Here is a 10,136-nt window from a genome sequence, read left to right on the forward strand (position 1 = left end):
TATAGTTATGTGCTTAGACACCTAATCCAACATATAGTTTGGGCTAATGATCCGTGTTGATGAGGATGGACAAATTTTATTTGGGAGACCATGAAGATTTAGTCCACAGGGCTTATCATATGGATTATTGGATTAAAGGCCCAAGGAAGTGAATTAGGGTTTACATGTGAAACCCTAGGAATCCCACACTATAAATGTAACCCCTAGCATCATAAAAAATGTCCCTAAGAGTTCCAAGAAGAACCCTAGCCGTTTTTGTGTGCCTCCTAGCCTATCTCTCATTATCCTCCATTGTTGGTGGTGTTTGTGACTCATTTGAGGCATCACATTTGAGGTGCTTAGCTCTTGAAAGGTCAAGTTTTACAAGCTACAACAAAGAGGTAATCATCTAACTATTTTTTATGTTTCAAATATCAAAGTTGTATGCTAGTTGTAGGTTTCATGCTTTGGATAATTTTATTGCATGTATAACTTGAGAAAACATAGATCCAAAGCATTAGGGTTGTATGTGCACCACAAGGATGTTATAGTGCTTAAAACCCATCAGTATATACACCAGAAACGTTCGTCTGACTCTAACGACGCCATGGTCTACTTGTATGTATCGATGTGGGTATTTGGATAGGTGGTGCTCTTATAGGTTTCTAGGTGAGAAACCTTGTTGTCCTTTGTATTTCGTAGTCCAAGAGTTCCTTAGAAAATGGGGATCTCATGTTCCTTAAGATTCAATCTTGGTTTGGTATCTATAGGGCATAATTAGGTTTCTATTGTTACATGGCTATGTACCATTGCACTAGCGTGTTGTTGTATTCCGAAAAGTGTGTTGGTGTTGGTTCATAGAATTTTTCTGGCAAGAATGGGAAAATGAGGGGCTGGTTTGCTTGGAACGTCTAGTATTGTTGGAGCAGTGGCAGAAATAGGTTAGTCGTTGTGAACGTTGGGTAGGTGGATGTATGAAGGGAAGCATCAACAGTGGCATGAAATATCGGTGGCATGGATGTTTGGGAGAAAGTGTAACATACGCGTTTTGAAATCGTGTTTTATAATGAAAAATATTATGAAGTATTATATGATTTAAAGTATTGAGTTCCAAAAGATAGTTTTACTAGAAATAAAGTAAAACTATGTTTAGAATCACTCGGAAAATATTGGAAGTCTTCTGAGATTCCAATCTAATATTGAAAATTTAACGAAAATATAAAGTTGAAAATAAGTAAAATTATATTATTAAAAGTTGTAAAGAATCTCGTTAGAAACGTTTAGACGAAAACCTCATCGAAATCTGAGTTATAACGAAGACGTTATGACTTATTGAAGTTTCGCGACAGAACCGACACGATGTCGAATGACGTAAAAAGTGAGATTTGAATAAACTACTTTTTAGCACTTATGATCTAAATGAAAGTCGTAGTATTTGTTAAACCAAGAATTTTGATAAAAAGAACGCCAAAATCTGACTTCATATGAGGAAGTTATGATTTTTCTAAGTTTTGGAATAGTAGTAGACAGCTAAAAAACTAGAAATAAAGATCGAGCAATATTTAGCCAAAACAACCTAAACGAGAATCGAAGGTCTTGTCAATAGTAGTACAGCGGTAAAAAGACTAACGAAAACGGACGTCGGATGAAGAAGTTATGAATTTTTAACGGACTTTTCCTGTCCCGGCCCATTAAAAATATAATAATAAAAATGAAGTCAAAATTAGTCGATGGAGTCTAAACGAAAGTTGTAGAGTATATTCTCGCTTACGTGTACATATAAAGCACGTCAAAAATGGAGCTCGTATACAAAATATATGAATTTTTGAAGTTATTAAATAAAAATAAATGAAAAATCGAAATATTATCCGGAGCCGTACGCCCAACGTACGTGTGCGATCCGGTATAAGCCACATCTCTCACTCTTCGCCCTGTGTACCACGTCCGAGCCCGGGACCGAAAAAGTGACACCTCGCATGTACGCCCTGCATACGAGGCTATGCCCCACGTAGTTGGCCGCCTCGTAGTAGGCCTAACGTACAGAAGACTTATGCCCAGCGTAATGCGAATGTCGGACCCTATATAAGAGATGCGGAGGCTGCCGATTTTTGGTTACAAATTTTACTCTCTTGCAACCTCCACTCTCTCTAAATTTACCCTAAACACCCCCGAAGTCCCGATATCATACCCGACGACCGAAGCAAGTCCCGATATCATATTTTCTAGTCGAAACTTTGCCCGAGTAAAGCCCGATTTTTAGCTAAAAACCCCGGTTTCATCACAGAAAGTTATATTTAGAGCCGAAGTGCTGCCCATATTATCATTTATTCCTTCGGTTATTTCACGGTGAGTTCAATATATAAGAACAATTGTATGTTATGTGTTATATGTTCAATGTGCTTTCCCGTGTTATTATGATAATGAGTTATATCTTAGACCACGAAGTATATGACATAAGCATCACTTGGGTACAGGTATGTAGCCTCTGGCCGTGTAGAGCATTTCTCGTAAGAAAATGAATTCTACCATTACGGCATTGACAGAAGGCTAGGCAGGGCTAAAAGCCTATAATTTGCTAGCCAAAATGTTTATTCAGAAATTGGTTAATTTTTCATGCCATATGGACAAAAGTCTTATTGATGTATATCAAGTATTGAAATTGTTATGTCTCATTGATTGTATATCTTTGAATCAGATTATTCGTTGATATGGAAAGCATGTCATATGATACTCATCTGCCTTTGTTGTTCTTTGTACCTCTTTGCTTCTATCATATTGATATGTATATGGCATTACGTTATATTGTATCTATTATTGAACTCACTAAGCGTCACCGCTTACCCCTCTCAGTGTTTAACAATTGCAGATAAAAATAGCATCCAATTTAGTCATATACTGTTGGAAGATTAGAATAGTTTATACTATTACTTTTGTACTTGGGTTTACGTTTGTATAAAAGCTTTAGTATCCTGGGTAGTTATGTAATATACTAAAACTTAGTCGGTTTGTATCCAGTCTTTTGTAATCAAAGTATCAATGTAAAATATTATTTTTGAATATGCATGTAGCATGTTTTGGAGTAACGATGTTTTCAAAAATACAAAAGTTTAGAAAGTTGAGGTTCTTTCAGAAAGCATTAGATCCGCTAGTGGCTTGGATTATCAACGGTATCAGTGTTTGAATAAAAGCGTTAGGTCCGCCCATGTGTTGGTTAATCGGAAACATGGATGTTTGAAGATGAGCGCTAGGTCCATCATTGGCTCGGATTATCGGCAGTGTGGATGTTTAAAAAAGAGCGTTGGGTCCACTGTCATCTTGGATTTTGGCGGCGTGGATGTTTGAACGAAGAGAGATGTGTCAATTGTTGGTTGCTTGGTGATAAACTGGGCGACGACATTGTGGTAAATGAGGGTGTTTGCCGCCATATCTTGCTTATCGTGTATTGAGTGGTGTTGGGTCACCAGACAATGGTGTGTCATTCATGACTATTGTGGGCTGGTTTAGCGTTGACACGAGGGTGATGATCGGTTCTAAGGATGGCATTGGCAGTATCGGGCTCTTCGGCGTTTTGTTGGTTTCATCGGTCATCTTCAAGGTTCGTTAATGTGTAGTTTTTTTTTGGGTTGTCTGATGTGTGTTAAACACACTAGTTTTAGTCCTACTTTTTAAATATAATTTAGACACACAAAAGGCAATGTACTTGTCAATTGGTGGTATAGTTAAGCAAGTAGTGTATCGAACATAGGGAACGATAATTAAACTAACTACTAGAACTATCTAAAAAAACAAATAAAAAAAGAAAAGATTTTTTCTCTAGTTTTGCTAAACTAGAAACTTAAGCACTTAACTAACACTTAAACAAAACAATTAACAACTAAAGCAAATAAGAATCAACTAAATTCAATAATAAAGGAGACTTATGTTCAGGTTCGACTTACTTATTACTATGGTTGATTTTATGGCAAGTGCAATGGATTAATTTTTCATTGGCTACCGATTAATGTGATTAGGTTCATGTTCACTATTACTAATCCTTAAAACAAATCAATTCAAACAGTGGCCAATTGGTGAAACTAATGAGTTTCCTAGTTTATTGATTCAGGTTAAGTAAGACTTGTAGTTAGCTAATTAAATTACAAATTCAATTAATTTCTTGTATAGTTGTTCGTCCCACAAGCTCACACATTAACTTACCTATTTTCTAATTAACCCCTAGTTTCATGTTCACTATTCCTAGGCATATAATATTGTTTTCACATAAATTGTATGAGACAAGCAATTAAGAGATGTTCATGCAACTTAATAGACTTGATAATTAACAGAAAATAGTTATTGTCAACACATGAGGATCTTTAACAAGCTTAACAAAACAAAATTCACCAAATTAAATAATCCAAGCCATAAAATTCAAACCAGATTAACTAGCTAGTCTACCCCAAACAGAAGTTATAAGTATTTAGCTCATATTCATAGCAGAAAATATCTCGCAAACTAAACCTAATGATTTAAACATGATGTAAACACTAGATTAAGAAAAGAGAATATATTTGTGCCTTTCGATCTCCTCAAAATTGAATGCTAGGGTTGATCCTTGATTTCCGGAGCTCCATCAACACTCTCAATCGCAATTCAGTCTCCAAGGGTTCCAGAGAAAAGTCCTTGTCTCGTGAGTTTATGCCCTTTATATAGTTTTCTGAAAACAGGGGTGACTCGTCGAGTCCATAGACCAAATCGCTGAGTCCATCACTTAAAATCCATGCGCGGTAAGGTACTTGACGGTTCGCGAAGATTCGTGTCTACTTGGCGAGTAGAAGGCCAACTCTCCGAGTCCTTCATTCTTCTAGCTTCATTTTCTTCTTTCTTTGTTCCCTGAGCTTCCGTTTGCTATTCTCGCTTCCTTTTTAACTCAAGCATGTCTTTTAGGCTGCAAGTACAATCTAAACTCAATTAAGTACCTTTTGTTCAATAATTAGGACAAATTAGCCAAAAAGTATTCAGATTTTAGACAAAATATGTAACTAAATATGCACATATCAAAATACCCCACACTTGACTTTTGCTTGCCCCCAAGCAAAACTAAATTTGAACACACTAATATCACATAAAGCAATCCTAATCAAACCCAACCATTATGCCAAGACCGCAACGCATGCATTTGTGTCTAAATTTTTTCCTAAGGACCCCCTCAATTCTAAATACTTACAATCCTAATAAACATTCACCCACTTATTTTGAACAATGCTCATTTTATGTTGTCACACCCCAAACCAGACGACGGAAACGTCCAGGGGTGGAGGACTTCATTTGTAGTATCACAACACATGCATCATAGTAATCAAAGTACAAACAACCATTGCATTTAAACGTATAAGTATTTACATGTGTTCAATCATTGTATATTGAAACCAAAATAGTTCTACAAAAGAAGAAGATATGACTCAAAATAGCTCCATCTTCTCAAAAAGTTCGGGGAGTACCTGTTTATTATTTCCCTGAGAATACAGGTAATTTGAAAAAAGAGTATTAACAATAAGTTGAGTGAGTACATAAGTCTTTATGTTTGAAAGGATGTCTCTGTATCTTGAATATGAAAACTGTTCCAGAAAATCCCATATTTTCTGTTGTATATGAAAAGTAGTTTTATTCCCATAAAACCGTTCTATTTGTAAACCAATTCTCTGTATTTGTAAAACTTGTAACTAAGAGTGTGCCTGGTTTCACCAGCTGTTATTGAAAACTGTAATAAACCATTGTACTTTGTATTTTGTAAACTGGTACTTTGAAGATGTACTTACGTTTAGTTGTTTATACACTAACGTGTTGTTAATATCTTTTTAATGAGTTATTATAACCATACTGTGACTAAATGGCCGGAAACAAACGCTTTGTAGGCCTTTAAACTGTTGATAACAATTGTCACTCATTGGCGTGTATGCTTGACTGTAGCTAGCAGTCTAAGTGCGGGGTTTTCAATCCCAATGTAGATCTACACCCACCTTGTTACGATCCCCTGAGTGGAGACTCTAGTTATAATTATCAGGACTTTAACTTGGTTGTTTAAATGAATTTAAACAACCTATATTGAATGTCTCATAAAAAGCATATAAACGTTACATGTATAATGAAAACCCAATCATTCTAAAATAAATGATTGATTGTATGTCCGTGAATTAGTATTCTTGACATGTATTTGAAAACTATAAATCCTTGATTTGTTTTGAATCAAACCTTTGTTTCTTGTAAAATGGTGTATTCTAGTATACTTGAATCATGAATTACTGTTCTATGTATCATAAATTATACCTATTATAATTTATATGTACTTTATGAATTGGTATTTATCTATTTTTGCATGTAACCCCTTGCTCAACATGTTACAACAATAATTAAACTGATGAAATAACTTTTATATTTATATACATATACGATTTTATATATAAGTAAAATTTAAACGACATTCAGACCAATAACCGGTACTATAAGTCCACATCCAAACAAGGAAAAGGACCTAGAATGAGTTATTAGTGCTAAGCCTTTTAAATCTTATTTATATTAATATATATATATATATATATATATATATATATATATATATATATATATATACAAATATGAATTTTTGGGAAAAATATAAGTTTATAAAAGAGTTCAATATTTGGAGTATTTTTGATGCTTTAAAATCGTTTTATCGTGATTTGAAATCATTTATTTGTAACACAAAGTTCTTGTGTTATACTTGTATTTCCCCCTCCTTAAAACAATAGAAATTATGAAAATACGGGGGTATGAACTCACTTGATAAGTGGTGATTTGGATAGCGTTTCGTTTCCTGGAAAGGAGTTTATTTAACTGGGCAGAGTTTCGACTGGAGAGAGGTTGTTTTTCTCAGGAATATCGGGGCTTCGAGGCTTGCTTAGAGTTTGAGATAAGATACTGGGGCTTTATGGGTTGTATGTGAGTTTGTAGAAGTGAAAGAAGGGTAAATATATGGAAAATGGGGTGAAAATGTGTAAAAATCCGGAAGGTCTCGCATGCCTTATATAGGCCGAAGCTTCGGATTCGAAGCAAAGGGAGGCTGCCGCGTGTCGGACAGGTAGCGAGGGGATGGACTTCGGTTCGGACAGGTGGCTCGGAGGTGTTGGCTTCGGATTGGACCGAACTTCGGTCGAATGGGAAGAAGGCGCGTGTCCAAGGGGTGTCCGAGGGTGCCAACTGCCTACTGGACCTCGGCTGCGGTCCAATCAGAATGTGACATGGCGGACTTCGGTTCATTCAGAAGGTGATAGGTGGAGGCCTCGCATGCGAGGTGACGTGGCCAAAGGTCAGCCATGCGATTTTTCCCGGTTTTCCATATTTTCTCGGTTTTTGAGCGAAAACTTCTAAAATTCATAACTTTTGCATACGAACTCCGTTTTTGATGTTCTTTATATGAACGCATAGGTAAAATTATACTCTACGACTTTCGTTTAGACTTCATCGAGTAGTTTTGACTTTATTTTTAATATTATTATTTTGAACAGACTGGGACAGGAAAATCCGTTAAAAATTCATAACTTCTTCATTCGATGTCCGTTTTTGTTTGTCTTTTTACCGTTGTACTACTAATGACGAGACCTTCAATTCTGGTTTAGGTTGTGTCGGCTAAAAATCAATCGATCTTTATTTCGAGTTTTTAGCTGTACACTGCTATACTGAAACTTAGAAAAATCATAACTTCCTCATACAAAGTCAGATTTTGGCGTTCTTTTTATGAAAGTTCTCGGTTTAACATAAACTAAAACTTTCATTTAGACTGTTAAGGCTAAAAAAGCCTTTTATTGAAAATTCATTTTTTACACTGAATAGTGTTTTGCCGGTTTTCTCGCGGATCTTCGATCGATCATAATTTCTTCGTTATAACTCGGATTTTAGTGTTCTTTATATTTTTGGAAAAGTTGTTAGAATCTTTACCACTTGGTTCATCCCAATCGAGATTGTTTAATACTTTATTTTTGAGGGTCAATTATGTAAATATACACAGTATGCTAAAATTTCTCTTTATTATTAAAAAGAAGTACAAATTGACCTACATTATTACATAGGTTTGAAATAACGGTTTGTTACATATGCATCCCTCCGAATCCATCTGCAAAAAACTATCTTAACCTCGAGGTATTTGTGACAACCTGAAATTTCCATTTTGTACATACTATATCACTTCAATAGAAGTTATAGCACTCACAGTTAATTTTCAGACTTTTTCGCGTAAGTTTGAGTAATTCAGGGTTTACACTTTAGGAGATATCAGGAGAGTGGATGCACTAGGGTTTAGTGCAACACTATTACTCCAACACTCTGTTATATGAGAAATCATTTCAGGAATAAAAATATTTTCTGCCAAAAATATCTCAAGACTATAAATAGAATTCTAAACCAAATTCATTCATTATTCGCATTTCCAACTAGAGAAAAGCCATTTTCTCTCTCACGGATCTTTGGGTTTTTATACCAAAATGTGAGTAACTCTTTCTAGTAGTGTTAGAAAGCTTATTATGTGTTTATAACATGATTTAGATGGCTAAATCACTAGATTTAGGAGTTTACTCCCCAAGGTGTTCTTGGGCGGTAAACTCCCGAAACAATGCCTATACCTTTCCTTATGATATGATACTACCTTGGACTTGTATAGAAGTGTGTTAGGGACAAGAAAACATCAAAGAATCACCCAAGTTTATGTGTTCATGGCCCAAGATGATCTTGGACCGTGAACTCGAAAATCATGGACAAAAGGGTGCTTTTAAGGCACCTAAAGCCTTGGACATTTACTAGAAATTGTTCCCACTTAAATCAAGGACCAAAACACATCAAAAACACCCCTCAAAGTGAGTTCACGGACCTAATTAGGTTCTTGGGCCGTGAACATCAAAGAAGGGCACCAAAGTGTGCCTAAGGCCTTCAAATGCTTGGGATAAAAGTCTAAGACCTATAGCACATGTATAAGGGACTTGAAAGCAACAAAAACACCATTCCAAGGGAGTTTACGGACGTAAACTCCATAGGAAATGGCCTTGGGGCCATAAACTCCTCTAAGGAGTGTTTCTATGCCTTAAACCCTTCCAAGGATTTAACCACCAAGTTGGAATAATTCTAGGAATCATTTAGAACTTCAAAACACAAAATACCACCAAGGTTGGGAGTTTACGGTCGTAAACTCAAGAGTTTACAATTGTAAACTCCATGTGTGGGGATATATGGAGAGGAAACTCATATATAGGGTCCTTTGGAACCCTAAACCCAAGTACCTTATCCCACAATAGCTTAGATGCAATCCTTAGGGATTAAAACACTTATATAAAGTGTTTATTATGTTCTAGGATGTCTTAACATTATCAATTAGTAATTTAAGACTAATTGAGTGCATATATGTGTGATTATATGTTCATTAGGATCGTAGTGTGTGTGCAAGTCCTCACTTGACACCTAACAATCCTACACCGTCAAGTTCATCCAAACCACCATCTACAGGTGAGTTCATACCCCTAATTAATGTTTTAAATGATTTTAAATGCTTTAATGGGGAGGGGGATACAGGTAGAAAACAACATGTTATTAAATCATCTATATGCATTTTATAACTGTGTTTTCATTCAAAGATTTCACATACTACAAAATGTGATGCATGAAATGGTTTTCTATCTTTAAAATACTTTGTTATCAAATGTATTACTTTTGAAATGTTTATCAAAAGGACATCAAGTCACTTTTAAATTTGTTCAAAACCCTTAGATGTCTTACAAAACCATTTTTCATTCTTGAACTAAACTATGCATATACACTTATAATCTTATATATGTATTGATGTTATAGTTTACATCTTTCATTTAGTTTCCCACACCCTTGAGTAGTAAGAGTGTATAAACCTATTTGAACAACCAATTACCTTTCAGTAAATTATCATAGGGATATTTTGAAGAATTCAAACATTATTCCTATTACAAGGAATCACACAAGAGTCAGTTCATTCATGAGTCTATACCAGTACATTACATGATACCTGAGTACATTTATCTAGGATTACATGATACATAGATACATTTATCTGAATACGCTTACATGAATACCATACATGAGTACTGTTACATTGATACATTATCCTGTATTCACTTACCTGGATAATT

This window comes from Lactuca sativa, chromosome 7 (assembly GCF_002870075.4).
Source record: "Lactuca sativa cultivar Salinas chromosome 7, Lsat_Salinas_v11, whole genome shotgun sequence".
NCBI classification, from domain to species: Eukaryota; Viridiplantae; Streptophyta; class Magnoliopsida; order Asterales; family Asteraceae; genus Lactuca; species Lactuca sativa.